Here is a 16,645-nt window from a genome sequence, read left to right as displayed (position 1 = left end):
GCCACAAGTTGAATAATATCTCTTTCAAGACTTTAATTTTGGTTTGCCTTTTTTTTTTTTTTTTGAGGGAAAGTCAAACACACACACACACCAAAGATAAAAAGTAAACAAATAAACAAAAAACCCACCTCTGAGCCAAAAATGAAACTGTGACTCTCCAGAGAATCCTAGAGTAAGCTCAGGGGTCTCCACCTGATGTCTATAACAATGCCCAGCTGAAACAAGAGAGACTTTCACTCGTTTTGATCAAGTAGTATGAACTGGAGATACGATCAGTTTTCACAGCACACAGAATCATGTGTTGTCACAGTGATACCTGCCTGGGTAGGTGGGGAGAGCCACACCCAGAAGCCCCAGTCTGTCTTTAGAGATGGGGGAAACCCAAAACCTCTCTGAGCATGTGCAAGGCAACAGATTTATGCTGCCCTCTGCTGGTGAGCAGCTCTACTGCAAAGCTTTTACAGGGGAACAGGGCCTGGGTAGGTTGACTATTGCCCCATTCCCAGCCCCATTTCCCAGCAGCCTCAAAGAGAAATAACCTGCTAACCTTAGAAGATGAGGAGGGTGGGGCTGAGGTGAGAGTGGAGTGGGGGACAATATAGGCCAGGAGAAGAAGAAAGACCACACACCAGGGATACGTCATTATTAGAATCCAATATAGCCGACAGGGTTATCTTTGCTTTGTATTTGCTTTGTGGAGAGAAATTTTCATTCGGACTCTCTTGTGACATTCGAGTTACTTAGTACTGAATGCATTCTGTGATGTACTCAGAGAATGCATTTCACTAATGCTTCCCTAATTCATGGGGGCTGCTGTTTTACCAGTCACCATGATCCTTAATCAGTGGAGTTGTATAGCATGTAGATAGTTTGTAAAAGTGCTTAATAAAAATCATTTAATTCTAAATTACATGAGTGCACTTAACCCTAAAGATATTAAAACTGATTGTTTGATGTATTGCCATGAGTAAGTAGAAATTCAAAAATAAAAGCTTCCTGCACTTAAATCAAAGAGCACCAAGCTCATAGCCACTCGGTACAAGCACATGCATCAGTGTCATGAAGCTGGGCTATGATAAATTAACCCATTTCAAGCTTTTAAACTGTAAATATGAAGTACTTGAATTTGATCAGTGATGAGATACATAAGTGAGTTTTTCCAAGCAAAGTACTGTGTGTGACCTGATAGCCTATTGGAACCCTGTGGAGATCACCTGTTGCTTCTTTGCAGATTTGGTGAGGGCAGCGGTAGGGCCAGCCGCTGGTGTTTGGCAGGGCCGGTATGAGATGCTTGTCCAGACTCTAGCCTAGAGGCAGGTCTGGTCTGAGCCAATAGGAAGGCAGGTATTTTCATGGACTGCACTTTTCCCCTTGGGATTTCACCGTTACCACATTCACACTTGCTTGACGCCTTTAGTATAGCCCTCAGCACAAGACCATGTCTGTAAGGAAACTTAATTATGGGCTTGATTACAGATCGAAATAAATTTTGGAGGGATATGCCTGTCAAATTTGTGTTTGTCTTAACTAATCCTCCAACAATTTGTTAATTTTTTCTCAAATTGCCTGGTTAATATGATGCCATCAATACAGTGAATCCATATGATGTTCTGTGGAATATCCTCATTTTCTAGGTACCTTCGGATTATATTATGACAGAGGGTGGGAGAGTTAGCATAAGTCTTGGCCCAAGAAGGTAAATGTACGCCATTATCTGTCCCACGCGAATGCGCACCACTTTGATCCCACTCGCCAGATCACTGGCTTCATACCATGTACAAGGCTGTGCTAATTTCCCCTAGCAAGGATACTACACCAGACATAGCAGCTGCAGTTGCTACTATTTGATTGAGTCTGTCCTAGTCCACTGTCATCTTCTAGAATTCACCTACTTTTTGTATTGAGCCAGACTTGGGAATTCAATGGAGATATGATGAGGGCCACTGCCCCTGCATCCTTTCCATCTCTAAGGGTGACATTAATCTCTGCCATTCGCCCCAGGATGTGATAATGCTGTTGATTAATAGCTTGGTAAGGGAGGAAGCAGGTTCAGAGGCTTCCACTTGGCCTTTCCAACTATGAGATATCTTATTCCACAGAAGAATGAATCAAAAAGAAGGTTCTCCCAACTCCCAAAGATGTTCATTACAAAAAAGCATTCAGTGACTAGCAAAACGACCACTGGTTAGATCTCCGTTCCTGGTCAGGACCCCATTCTTCGTCTGGTTTTTACACATTCCCCACTAATAAGAGGGCTATTCAAACACTTCAGGTCGCCAGGTATTGGTATCAATTGAAACCCCGTGTCCAACTGTCATCAAAATGTCCAGGTGCTCTGCATTACCCACGCTACATTTGCCTTAGGAAGTGGCCATAGGTCCCACTGGGGAAGGACTCGGGGGATCATTACCCTATACACCAGCCATGATGATACAGGGTCATAGCCTCAAATTCAGTGAATGCATTCAGGATCTGAGAACCGGCTCAGGTCCAGAAAATAGGCAGAGGATCACTGTTTTTTGGTTTTTTTTACTGGGGTGGCTGCTCTTAGCATCTTGATTATTTATCCTTGATTTCTTTTTTTTTTTTTTAAGGTTTGCATTTTTTTTTTAATTTATTTATTTATGGCTGCGTTGGGTCTTCGTTTCTGCGCGAGGGCTTTCTCTAGTTGTGGCAAGCAGGGACCACTCTTCATCGCGGTGCGCGGGCCTCTCACTATCGCGGCCCCTCTTGTTGCGGAGCACAGGCTCCAGATGCGCAGGCTCAGTAACTGTGGCTCACGGGCCCAGTTGCTCTGCGGCATGTGGGATCTTCCCAGACCAGGGCTCGAACCCGTGTCCCCTGCATTGGCAGGCAGACTCTCAACCACTGCGCCACCAGGGAAGCCCCTATCCTTGATTTCTTTTGAGGGTATAGATTAAGAAGTATCTTTGTCAGCTGCCCATCCAGCCAGCCCCTGGGAACCCCATGTTCTATGAACCATCTCTATCACTCTCTGAATGTCAGACCGTGCTGGCTGCCACTCCAAGCTGACTGCTCATTACAAGAACTGTGCTCATCTTGCTTCTGACAGTTAAGTGCCAACATCTTGCCTCTACATTTGCAGGATACTATCAGCCCCATTCTACTATGACCGGTTTTGTAATAAATTTTCTACCATGAGCTGTGGCCTACAGAGGACAGCCGTCCCTGCGCTTCTCAGGAATGCTAGTGGCCTCCCCACCAACACATTCCTTATCATTTTGGTAAATAGAGTGTCCTCCAGACCCTATCCACCAGTGCTTATTTCCAGTCTTACAGAGCATATCTGTTCTGGAATGCCCATTTCTCTGTGTGTTTTGTTTCCACCTGTCCTGGACTTCTCATTTAAATGCGGGCTCTTGCTTTTTCCAAGCTTCCTAGAGCACACTAGCACTGTCTCCTGGGGTCCTTGCCAGGAATAAAATAATCTGTGTCCCAGGCAAGTGTTCTTCTACTGAGAAACTCTTCTTTATCCAACTTTACATTCCACCCCCATTTTCTCCAGAATCTTTAGGCTCCAGTCTCATAATACCATACTGGCTTCTGTCAATACATTTTGGCTAGGTCCCAAAGATGCTTCTGCATCTAATCCCTTTCCTCCCTTATAGGCCCAGCACTTCCCCAGCTGGGTTACGTTCGTGACTTGATCCTAGTGATTGGTCTGATGGCCAGGAGGCAAGGTGAGCGTAGATCCGGAGCAGGACCTGTGTGATCTATTGAGCAGAGACCTCTGAATCATCTTTGGAGGGGGTGGGAAGGGACACTAGCCTTTAGCAGGGAGGAGTGGCTCTCTTATGCAGGTCTAAAGGGTTCAAATTTGTCTGTGTTTTGAAAGTTCTTGAGTGCAGTGACCCAGGCGTCCCCATCTCAAGTCCCAGGATCCCACTCCTTCTCAGTCAGGGCCCTGATCTTGGTGTAGGAGACTTGCAGGGGTTAAGAAGTCAGCCTTCATCTTTTACACTAAAAATTAAGTCCTGGTTCTGATCCTCAGCACTGCCTGCCCTGCAGCTGTAGGAACAGCCAAGGAGGCCCTCCGACTTTCACATTTCACCCTTAACTGGGGATTAATTATCCCTCTACCTTTCATTGTCTTTCTCAAAAATATTGATAACAGCCAGCAGTAGTCAACAGAGTCCACAGTCCTTAAAGGAGTACTTTTCCTGTTCCTCGCAAACACCTGAGAGTTTGTACCTGTCAGTACATTCCCTTCTACTGGCACCTTCTCCAGTTCACTTCTGGTAAAAGTTCTAACAGTTGCATTGATGTAGCATGCCAGGCTTATCAGTCCTTCACTTAGCACCAATCATGGGGTCCTAATTACCAGCTGGACACGGCATAATCCAGCCTCAAAATCCTATTGTACAGTCAGTCAGTTTCCTGGACCATTCCTGGTACCAACTGTCTTAGGTTCCTGTGAAATAAACCCTGAGATAGAGATTTGCTTGCAGGATGTTTATTGGGGAATTTATTGAAACAACACCTGTAAGAAAGTGAGGGAAGCAGGACTGGGCAGAAGAAAAATTGAACTGCAGTGTAGGTGCCACAGAGACTTCAGTCCACAGTTATCCCAAAGTGAGGCAAAGGGGCCAGGGTTTTGTAGCACTGCACTGGATGTTGACTGGCACTGGGCAGGGGGTATAACATTAGGCAAGACAGCTTCCCTTGGCTAGGTCAGGATTTCTCCACAGTGGCACTATCATCATTGTGGACCAGGTAATTTCTTGTTGGGGCAAAGACCTGTCCTGTGCATTATAGGATGGTTGGCACCATCTCTGGCCTCTACTTACTAAATGCCAGTAGCACTCCCCTCCTCACCACCAGCCAATCAAAATGCCTCCAGATATTGCCAGTGGCTCCTGGGGGTATAATTGCCCCCAGCTGAGAGCCACTGAGCTGAGGGCATGTCCCACAAGGAATGCAGCTGTGAGCCATTAGCAGTCAACAGCCCCGGAAGCCGGAGGAACAGTGCCTGCATCCCGGCATCCACTACATGCCCCAAGCTAAATCAATCAATCAATAAATGTAAGAGGAAAATATATATTTCAAATAAGGTAAGGTTTCCATACTTTAATACTGAAATTTTTAATCCTTTTGGAATTTATTTTGGGTGTGATGTGAGGTAGGACACTAATTTCATTTTTATCAAAAATTACAATTCATTGTGTAATATATTTAATTAAATATTGTTTCCTTGCTAGTTTGAAATGCCTCTCATCATACTGTAATTTCCAATATACACGTGGGTCTGTTTTTGGACTTCTCATTCAGTTCTGAAGATCCATGTGTCTATTTTGAGACCAATACCCTGCTATTCTGAAATTATGAAGTTATTTTTCTTTTCAATGTAAGTGTTTTTCTTCCTCAGAATTTCTTGACTGTTATCACCCATTTATTCTTACAGATAAAACTTAACATTAACTAACAAATCCCCTAATCTCCAAAAACAATGATTTGGACGTTCATTAAAATTATATTACATTTACAGGCTATTTCAGAGGGTGTTGATATATTTACAATATGAAGTTTTTCCTTCTAGGAACCCAGTATTTCTCTCCAATTATTCAATTTTTATTTTATGTACTTCAGTAAATTTCTATAGTCTTCTTCAGTACAGATTCTGAAGTCCATTTTGCACATGTATGGAGGCTATTGTGTGTGAGTTTTTCTCTCACGTACAATAGCCTCCCACGTATTTTTGGACGTTTTTTGATGTTTTACCAGAAAATGATTGATTTTTATGCTTTTATTGTTTATCTATTCCTCTTACTGAATTTATTAGTCTAATTGCTTTTAGATGATTCTTTTAGACTAAACAAAAATATCATCCTTCCCTTTGCAAACTTTATGCATCTTTTTTTCTTCTTGTGTGTTTCCTGGACTCTCCAGAAGAGTGCCACCTTCCTGACTTTAAAAGGAAGGCCTCTAATGTTTTTTATCATTAAGTTGGATGTTTGTAGTCCCTTTCTGATAAATACGCTGCATCATTTGATCAACATTTTCTTCTCTTTCTAGTTTATTAGGGGTTTGGCAGAGTACCACTCATCTGGGGGAAGAAGTATACTGAGCATTGCGTTGGGAGAGAAATGATCTCTGTCTTTCTCAAATGCCTACCAGATATAAACCCCCAAATATGAAAGGACATGTACTCCAACTTGAATGCTAGTGGGAACAAACTTCTAAGGAACACACTTGGGAAGGTTGGAGAAAATTCACTGTGCAACCACAGCCCTGTCTGAGGGCAAAGGAACCCCAAGAGGTACAGGCAGCAATGGCAGCAGCCAAAGATGAAGAAAAAGGGCCAAGTTGCAAGAATATTCTTTTGTAAGTACACTGGGTGCCTGGCCAGAGAAAGGGCTCTGGGACTAGTGGGGGAGAGAACCTGCGTGCATTTATCATGCTATTAGATGATACCATGGCAGCCACGTATAGCGCAAGTCCCCAAATAACTGGTAAGTTTCAAAACTCCAGTTCCCCTCCTTAGTCTCGGAGTCCATTGCCTGAAAAAAACAAACTTAGAAATTGAGATCAAAGACAGCCTTCTCAAGGAAATAGTAAATAGAAAGTGAACTTTCAAGAAAACAAAGTAAATAAAAAATATGTGGGCATGATTAAAGCATCCTTGGTTGAAGTCCATTTGAAACTCAGGTCTTTATTATCTTGCTAACATTTCCATTTACTGTTTATATCATGTGTGGGTACTTAATAAGCTTGTATCTTTCTATGACTAGGTTATGCAGCCATATGAATTTTCACCAAATAAATAAATAAATAAATAAAAGCTGTTATGTGTGTAGCATGAGCAAATAACTTTATTCCCTCTTCTATTAAAAATATAAGCCCTATATTACCCAAAGCAGTCTACAGATTCAGTGCAATCCCCATTAAATTACCAATGGCATTTTTCACAACATTAGAACAAAAAATGTTACAATTTGTATGCAAACACAGAAGACCCTGAATACCCAAAGCAATCTTGAGAAAGAAAAACAGGGCTTCCCTGGTGGCGCAGTGGTTGAGAATCTGCCTGCCAATGCAGAGGACACGGGTTCGAGCCCTGGTCTGGGAAGATCCCACATGCTGTGGAGCAACTAGGCCCGTGAGCCACAACTACTGAGCCTGCGCATCTGGAGCTTGTGCTCCGCAACAAGGGAGGCTGCGACAGTGAGAGGCCCGTGCACCGCGATGAAGAGTGGCCCCCGCTCGCCACAGCTAGAGAAAGCCCTCGCACAGAAACGAAGACCCAACACAGCCAAAGATAAATAAATAAATAAACAAACTAACAAAATTAAAAAAAAAAAAAAAGAAAAGAAAAACAGAGCTGGAGGAATCAAGCTCCCTGATTTCAGATTATACTACAAAGCTACAGTAATCAAAACGATAGGGTACTGGCACAGAAACAGAAATATAGATCAATGGAACAGGATTGAAAGCCCAGAGATAAACCCACACACCTATGGTCACCTAATCTATGACAAAGGAGGCAAGAATATACAGTGGAGAAAAACAGTATCTTCAATAGTGGTGCTGGGAAAACTGGACAGCTACATGTAAAAGAATGACATTAGAACACTCCCTAACACCATACACAAAAATAAACTCAAAATGGATTGAAGACCTAAGTGTAAGGCCAGATACTATACAACTCTTAGAGAAAAACATAGGCAAAACACTCTGACATAAATCACAGCAATATCTTTTTTTCTTTTTTAAGCAGTCATGTTGCTTTCTTTTTTTCTTTTATTTTTTTATACGGCAGGCTCTTATTAGTCATCCATTTTATACACATCAGTGTATACATGTCAATCCCAATCTCCCAATTCATCACACCACCACCCCCACGACCCCACCGCTTTCCCCCCTTGATGTCCATACATTTGTTCTCTACATCTGCATCTCAATTTCTGCCATGCAAACTGGTTCATCTGTACCATTTTTCTACGTTCCACATATATGCGTTAACATACGATACTTGTTTTTCTCTTTCTGACTTATTTCACTCTGTGTGACAGTCTCTAGATCCATCCATGTCTCTACAAATGACCCAATTTCGTTCCTTTTTTATGGCTCAGTAATATTCCATTGTATATATGTGCCATATCGTCTTTATCTGTTCATCTGTTGATGGGCATTTAGGTTGCTTCCATGACCTGGCTATTGTAAATACTGCTGCAATGAACATTGGGGTGTATGTGTCTTTCTGAATTATGGTTTTCTCTGGGTATATGCCCAGTAGTGGGATGGCTGGGTCATATGGTAATTCTATTTTTAGTTTCCTAAGGAACCTCCGTACTGTTCTCCATAGAGGCTCTATCAATTTACATTCCCACCAACAGTGCAAGAGGGTTCCCTTTTCTCCACACCCTCTCCAGCGTTTGTTGTTTGTAGATTTTCTGATGATGCCCATTCTGACTGATGTGAGGTGATACCTCATTGTATTTTGATTTGCATTTCTCTAATAATTAGTGATGTTGAGCAGCTTTTCATGTGCTTCTTGGCCATCTGTATGTCTTCTTTGGAGAAAAGTCTATTTAGGTCTGCCCATTTTTGGATTGGGTTGTTTGTTTTTTTAATATTGAGCTGTTTATATATTTTGGAGATTAATCCTTTCTCCGTTGATTCGTTTGCAAATATTTTCTCCCATTCTGAGGGTTGTCTTTTCGTCTTGTTTATGGTTTCCTTTGCTGTGCAAAAGCTTTGACGTTTCATTAGGTCCCATTTGTTTATTTTGGTTTTTATTTCCATTACTCTAGGAGGTGGATCAAAAAAGACCTTGCTGTGATTTATGTCAGAGTGTTCTTCCTATGTTTTCCTCTAAGAGTTTTATAGTGTCCGGTCTTACATTTAGGTCTCAAATCCATTTTGAGTTTATTTTTGTGTATGGTGTTAGGGAGTGATCTGATTTTATTATTTTACATGTAGCTGTCCAGTTTTCCCAGCACCATTTATTGAAGAGACTGTCTTTTCTCCATTGTATATCCTTGCCTCCTTTGTCATAGATTAATTGACCATAGGTGTGTGGGTTTACCTCTGGGCTTTCTATGTTGTTCCACTGATCTATATTTCTGTTTTTGTGCCAGTACCATATTGTCTTGATTACTGTAGTTCTGTAGTATAGTCTGAAGTCAGGGAGCCTGATTCCTCCAGCTCCTTTTTTTTCCCCCAAGACTGCTTTGGCTATTCGGAGTCTTTTGTGTCTCCATACAAATATTAAGAGTTTTTGTTCTAGGTCTGTAAAAAATGCCTTTGGTAACTTGACAGGGATTGCATTGAATCTGTAGATTGCTTTGGGTAGTATAGTCATTTTCACAATATTGATTCTTCCAATCCAAGAACATGGTATATCTCTCCAACTCTTTGTATCATCTTTAATTTCTTTCATCAGTGTCTTATAGTTTTCTGCATACAGATCTTTTGTCTCCCTAGGTAGGTTTATTCCTAGGTATTTTATTCTTTTTGTTGCACTGGTAAATGGGAGTGTTTCCTTGATTTCTCTTTCAGATTTTTCATCATTAGTGTATAGGAATGCAAGAGATTTCTGTGCATTAATTTTGTATCCTACAACTTTACCGAATTCATTGATTAGCTCTAGTAGTTTTCTGGTGGCATCTTTAGGATTCTCTATGTATAGTATCATGTCATCTGCGAACAGTGACAGTTTTACTTCTTCTTTTCCAATTTGGATTCCTTTTATTTCTTTTTCTTCTCTGATTGCCGTGGCTAGGACTTCCAAAACTATGTTGAATAACAGTGGTGAGAGTGGACATCCTTGTCTTGTTCCTGATCTTAGAGGAAATGCTTTCAGTTTTTCACCACTGAGAATGATGTTTGCTGTGGGTTTGTCGTATATGGCCTTTATTATGTTGAGGTAGGTTCCCTCTATGCCCACTTTCTGGAGAGTTTTTATCATAAATGGGTGTTGAATTTTGTCAAAAGCTTTTTCTGCATCTATTGAGATGATCATATGGTTTTTCTTCTTCAATTTGTTAATATGGTGTATCACATTGATTGATTTGCATATATTGAAGAATCCTTGCATCCCTGGGATAAATCCGACTTGATCATGCTGTATGATCCTTTTAATGTGTTGTTGGATTCTGTTTGCTAGCATTTTGGTGAGAATTTTTGCATCTATATTCATCAGTGATATTGGTCTGTAATTTTCTTTTTTTGTAGTATCTTTGTCTGGTTTTGGTATCAGGGTGATGGTGGCCTCATAGAATGAGTTTGGGAGTGTTCCTTCCTCTGGAATTTTTTGGAAGAGTTTGAGAAGGATGCGTGTTAGCTCTTCTCTAAATGTTTGATAGAATTCACCTGTGAAGCCATCTGGTCCTGGACTTTTGTTGGAAGATTTTTAATCACAGTTGCAATTTCACTACTTGTGATTGGTCTGTTCATATTTTCTATTTCTTCCTGGGTCAGTCTTGGAAGGTTATACCTCTCTAAGAATTTGTCCATTTCTTCCAGGTTGTCCATTTTATAGGCATAGAGTTGCTTGTAGTAGTCTCTTAGGATGCTTTGTATTTCTGCAGTGTCTGTTGTAACGTCTTTTTCATTTCTAATTTTATTGATTTCAGTCCTCTCCCTCTTTTTCTTGATGAGTCTGGCTAATGGTTTAACAATTTTCTTTATCTTCTCAAAGAACCAGCTTTTAGTTTTACTGATCTTTGCTATTGTTTACTTTGTTTCTATTTCATTCATTTCTGCTCTAATCTTTATGATTTCTTTCCTTCTCCTAGCTTTGGGTTTTGTTTGTTCTTCTTTCTCTAGTTCCTTTAGGTGTAAGGTTAGATTGTTTATTTGAGATTTTTCTTGTTTCTTGAGGTAGGTTTGTATAGCTATAAACTTCCCTCTTAGAATTGCTTTTGCTGCCTCCCATAGGTTTTGGATCATCGTTTTTTCATTGTCATTTGTCTCTAGGTATTTTTTTATTTCCTCTTTGATTCCTTCAGTGATCTCTTGGTTATCTAGTAACGTATTGTTTAGCCTCCATGTGTTTATGTTTTTTACGTTTTTTCCCCTGTAATTCATTTCTAATCTCATAGTGTTGTGGTCAGAAAAGTTGCTTGATATGATTTCAATTTTCTTAAATTTACTGTGGCTTGATTTGTGACCCAAGATGTGATCTATCCTGGAGAATGTTCTGTCCGCACTTGAGAAGAAAGTGTAATCTGCTCTTTTTGGATGGAATGTCCTATAAATATCAATTAAATCTATCTGGTCTATTGTGTCATTTAAAGCTTGTGTTTCCTTATTTATTTTTTGTTTGGATGGTCTGTCCTTTGGTGTAAGTGAGGTGTTAAAGTCCCCCACTATTACTGTGTTACTGTTGATTTCCTCTTTTATAGCTCTTAGCAGTTGCCTTATGTATTGAGGTGCTCCTATGTTGGGTGCATATATATTTATAATTGTTATATCTTCTTCTTGGATTGACCCCTTGATCATTATGTAGTGTCTTTCCTTGTCTCTTGTAACATTCTTAATTTTAAAGTCTATTTTATCTGATATGAGTATTGCTACTCCAGCTTTTTTTGTTTTCCATTTGCATGGAATATCTTTTTCGATCCCCTCACTTTCAGTCTGTATGTGTTCCTAGGTCTGAAGTGGGTCTCTTGTAGACAGCATATATATGGGTCTTGTTTTGTATCCATTCAGCAAGCCTGTGTCTTTTGTTTGGAGCATTTAATCCATTCACGTTTAAGGTAATTATCAATATGTATGTTCTTATTACCATTTTCTTAATTGTTTTGGGTTTGTTTTTGTAGGTCCTTTTCTTCTCTTGTGTTTCCCACTTAGAGAAGTTTCTTTAGCATTTGTTGTAGAGCTGGCTTGGTGGTGCTGAATTCTCTTAGCTTTTGCTTGGCTGTAGAGCTATTGATTTCTCCATCGAATCTGAATGAGATCCTTGCTGGATATAGTAATCTTGGCTGTAGGTTCTTCCCTTTCATCACTTTATCATGCCACTCCCTTCTGGCTTGTAGAGTTTCTGCTAAAAAATCAGCTGTTAACCTTATGGGAGTTCCCTTGTATGTTATTTGTCTTTTTTCCCTTACTGCTTTCAATAATTTTTCTTTGTCTTTAATTTTTGCCAACTTGATTACTATGTGTCTTGGCATGTTTCTCCTTGGGTTTATCCTGTATGGGACTCACTGTGCTTCCTGGACTTGGGTGGCTATTTCCTTTCCCATGTTAGGGAAGTTTTTGACTATAATCTCTTCAAATATTTTCTCGGGTCCTTGCTCTCTCTCTTCTCCTTCTGGGACCCCTATAATGTGAATGTTGTTGCGTTTAATGTTGTCCCAGAGGTCTCTTAGGCTGTCTTCATTTCTTTTCATTCTTTTTTCTTTATTCTGTTTCACAGTAGTGAATTCCACCATTCTGCCTTCCAGGTCACTTATCCGTTCTTCTGCCTCAGTTATTCTGTTATTGATTCCTTCTAGTGTAATTTTTATTTCAGTTATTGTATTGTTCATCTCTGTTTGTTTGTCCTTTAATTCTTCCAGGTCTTTGTTAAACATTTCTTGCATCTTCTTGATCTTTGCCTCCATTCTTTTTCCGAGGTCCTGGATCATCTTCACTATCATTATTCTGCATTCTTTTTCTGGAAGGTTGCCTACCTCCACTTCATTTAGTTGTTTTTCTGGGGTTTTACCTTGTTCCTTCATCTGGTACATAGCCCTCTGCCTTTTCATCTTGTCTTTCTGTGAATGTGGTTTTTGTTCCACAGGCTGTGGGGTTGTATTTCTTCTTGCTTCTGCTGTCTGCCCTCTGGTGGTTGAGGCTATCTAAGAGGCTTGTGCAAGTTTCCTGATGGGAAGGACTGGTGGTAGGTAGAGCTGGCTGTTGCTCTGGTGGGCAGAGCTCAGTAAAACTTTAATCCGCTTTTCTGCTGATGGGTCTGCCTGGGTTCCCTCTCTGTTGGTTGTTTGGCCTGAGGCGACCCAACACTGGAGCCTACCTGGGCTGTTTTGTGGGGCTAATGGAGGACTCTGGGAGACAGAGCCATCCCCCGCCTCTGCAGGAGACCCTCCAACACTAGCAGGTAGGTCTGGTTCAGTCTCCTATGGGGTCACTGCTCCTTCCCCTGGGTCCCGATGCGCACACTACTTTGTGTGTGCCCACCAAGAGTGGAGTCTCTGTTTTCCCCAGTCCTGTTGAAGTCCTGCAATCAAATCCCACTAGCCTTCAAAGTCTGATTCTCTAGGAATTCCTCCTCTTGTTGCCGGACCCCCTGGTTGGGAAGCCTAACATGGGGCTCAGAAACTTCACTCCAGTGGGTGGACTTCTGTGGTATAAGTGTTCTACAGTTTGTGAGTCACCCATCCAGCAGTTATGGGATTTGATTTTATTGTGATTGCGCCCATCCTACCATCTCATTGTGGCTTCTCCTTTGTCTTTGGACGTGGGGTATCTTTTTTGGTGAGCTCCAGGGTCTTCCTGTCTATGATTGTTCAGCAGTTAGTTGTGATCCTGGTGTTCTTGCAAGAGGGAGTGAGAGCACGTCCTTCTACTCTGCCATCTTGAACCAATCTCAGCAGTATCTTTTTTTTTTTAGCAGTATCTTTTTTGATCCACCTCTTAGAGTAATGAAAATAAAAACAAACAAAAAAATTGGACCTAATTAAACTTAAAAGCTTTGGCACAGCAAAGGAAACCATAAACAAGATGAAAACTCAAGCCACAAAATGGGAGAAGACATTTGCAAACAAAGTGACCAACAGGGATTAATCTCCAAAGTATATAAATAGCTCATGCAGCTCAATACCAAAAAAAAAAAAACCCAATTACAAAAAGGGTGAAAGATCTAAATAGACATTTCTCCAAAGAAGACATACAGATAGCCAATAGGCACGTGAAAAGATGCTCAACATCAGTAATTATTAGAGAAATGCAAATCAAAACTACAATGAGGTATCACCTCACACAAGTCAGAATGGCCATCATCAAAAAATCTACAAATAATAAATGCTGGAGAGGGTGTGGAGAAAAAGGAACCCTCCTACTCTGTTGGTGGGAATGTAAATTGGTACAACCATTATGGAGAACAGTATGGAGGTTCCTTAAAAAACTAAAAATAGAACTACCATGTGACCCAGCAATCCCACTCCTGGGCATATATCCAGAGAAAACCATAATTCGAAAAGATGCATGCACTCAGTGTTCATTACAGCACTATTTACAATAGCCAAGACATGGAAGCAACCTAAATGTCCATCAACAGAGGAATGGATAAAGAAGATGTGGTACATATATACAATGGACTATTACTCAGCCACAAAAAAGAACAAAATAATGTCATCTGCAGCAACATGGATGGACCTAAAGATTACCATACTAAGTGAAGTAAGTCAGAAAGACAAATATAATATGATATCACTTATATGTGGAATCTAAAAAAAAATAGTACAAACGAAGTTATTTACAAAATAGAAATCAAGTCACAGATGTAGAAAACAAACTCATGGTTACCAAAGGCAAGGGGAGTGTGAGGGATAAATTAGGAGACTGGGATTAACATATACACACTACTATATATAAAATAGATAACTAATAAGAACCTACTGTATAGCACAGGGAACTCTACTCAATATTCTGTAATAACCTGTATGGGAAAAGAATCTAAAAAAGAATGGATATATGTATACAGTAAGTCCCCTACATAAGAACGAGTTCCATTCCGAGAGTGCATTCGTAAGTCCAATTTGTTCTTAAGTCCAACAAAATTAGCCTAGGTACCCAACTAACACAATCGGCTATATAGTACTGTACTATAATAGGTTTATAATACTTTTCACATAAATAATACATAAAAGACAAACACAAAAAATAAACATTTTTAACCTTACAGTACACTACCTTGAAAAGTACAGTAGTACAGTACAGCAGCTGGCATACAGGGGCTGGCATCGAGTGAACAGGCAAGAAGAGTTACTGACTGGAGGAGGGGGAGGAGGTGGAAGATGGTAGAGCTGAAGGACCATCAGCAATAGGAGATGGAGAGCAAGCTGCAATTTCACGCATGCCTGATGTTGATGGCACAGGTTCTGGTTCCTTGCTGTATTTGATTCTATCTACCCTCTTGAAAAAACGATCCAGGGATGTCTGGGTAGTAGCTCTTTTTTTCTTGTCTTAGATGACACGGTAGCACTGGATTGCATTCTGAACAGCTGCTGCAACCTTCCTGTACAGTTCTACACTCGGGTCCTGAGCCTCAAAAACTCACAGTGCCTTCTCAAATAAAGAAAATCCCCTTGCCATTTCCTGCATCGTGAATCTCTTCAGTTCTTCAGTTATTTCTTCTTCCTCTTGTCTCTCTTCATCCTTTCTCTGGGCCTCCAATTCCTGCCACTTCTTAGCAGTACCAGCTACATTACCGCTGCTTTTACGCTTGCTTCCGCACATCCTGGGCTTGAAATAAAGATACTGTACTACTGTACTCTATACAGTACTGTACAGTAAAGTACAAAAAAGCACAACCACTTGTAGAGGATGCACGCATGTTACAATGTACACCAGATACGTGAACTAACTTACTTGATTGGACATGTGAACGCACGTTTGCATCTTTGAAAGTTCACAACTTGAAGGTTCATATGTAGGGGACTTACTGTATGTATAACTGATTCACTTTGCTGTACACCTGAAACTAACACAACATTGTAAATCAACTATACTCCAATTAAAAAAAAATGTAAGCCAGCCTGGTCTTTTCTTCACTTGGTGAGGAGTCAAGGCAGCCAGGAAGCTCTGGGAAGGCTGGGACACCTCCACTCTGGTTCTGTTCATTTTATGCAGCTGTGGTCAGGAGTATAAGAGGGAACTTAGAAAAGGTGTTAGAGGTAGGTATGCTTTAGATCCCCTAAAAATGCCTTTATAATAGGAAACTGAAGTCTCTCAGAAACTGAACCCTCTATCAGCTCCTTTTTGGAAGTTCTCACTAAGAAGACTTTCGTGTTCTAAAGTGAGGGGTAATAAGCAAACGACAAAACCAGTGCTCAGATGTGATACTGGGGCAAGAAACAAGGGCACACAGAAGGACCAAGTCAGTCAGCAAGGCCTGATAGTTTGACTCTCTAAATATCTCTGGCAATCATCTCCCCTTCCCATTTGAATTTCCACCACTCTACTTCAGACCCTCCTCACTTCTCACCTTGATAGTTGAACAGCCAACACTCTACAGGCTCAGGAGAACTTTCCCTGTCCACCTGCCTTGTATTCTCTGAGTATCTTCCTTAAATGCGGGCATGATCACATCACCGCTTAACAAACACCTCCCCACTTACCTGCAGTAGCATTTTCCAGAGTGGGGTCTGCATTAGTCATCAGGGGTGCTGATTTTAAAATGTTGATTCCAAGGCCTAGCACATCAGGATCGAAGTCTCTGTCTGTGTGACATTTTCAAAACTCCCCAAGTAATTCTTCAGTGCATCACGATGAGAGAATTCCTGAGCCACAGTCTAAGTGTAGAGTCCTCAGGGCAGGAGAGACCCACCAGAACCTGAAGGCTTGGCCTGTCTTCACAGCTTCCTCTCCTCCACTCACTCCCATTTTTTGTTACAGCTACACACAACTGAATCATATGTGTTGTGTTGAAACAGGGCAGGCACGTCCCCCATCTGTGCCTCTT

At 40.9% G+C, this 16,645-nt stretch overlaps 1 long non-coding RNA gene across 1 annotated transcript in view; it reads right to left on the bottom strand.

Annotated features, from left to right (window-relative positions):
- The window catches only part of LOC309656123, a 78,104-nt gene that overhangs the window by 3,412 nt on the left and 58,047 nt on the right, over positions 1–16,645 (bottom strand). The gene's annotated exons all lie outside the window — the stretch shown is intronic.

The sequence above is a fragment of the Balaenoptera physalus genome (genome assembly GCF_965194825.1).
Source record: "Balaenoptera physalus genome assembly, chromosome: 2".
Lineage (NCBI taxonomy): Eukaryota > Metazoa > Chordata > Mammalia > Artiodactyla > Balaenopteridae > Balaenoptera > Balaenoptera physalus.
This window is presented reverse-complemented; position numbering and strand designations above follow the sequence as displayed.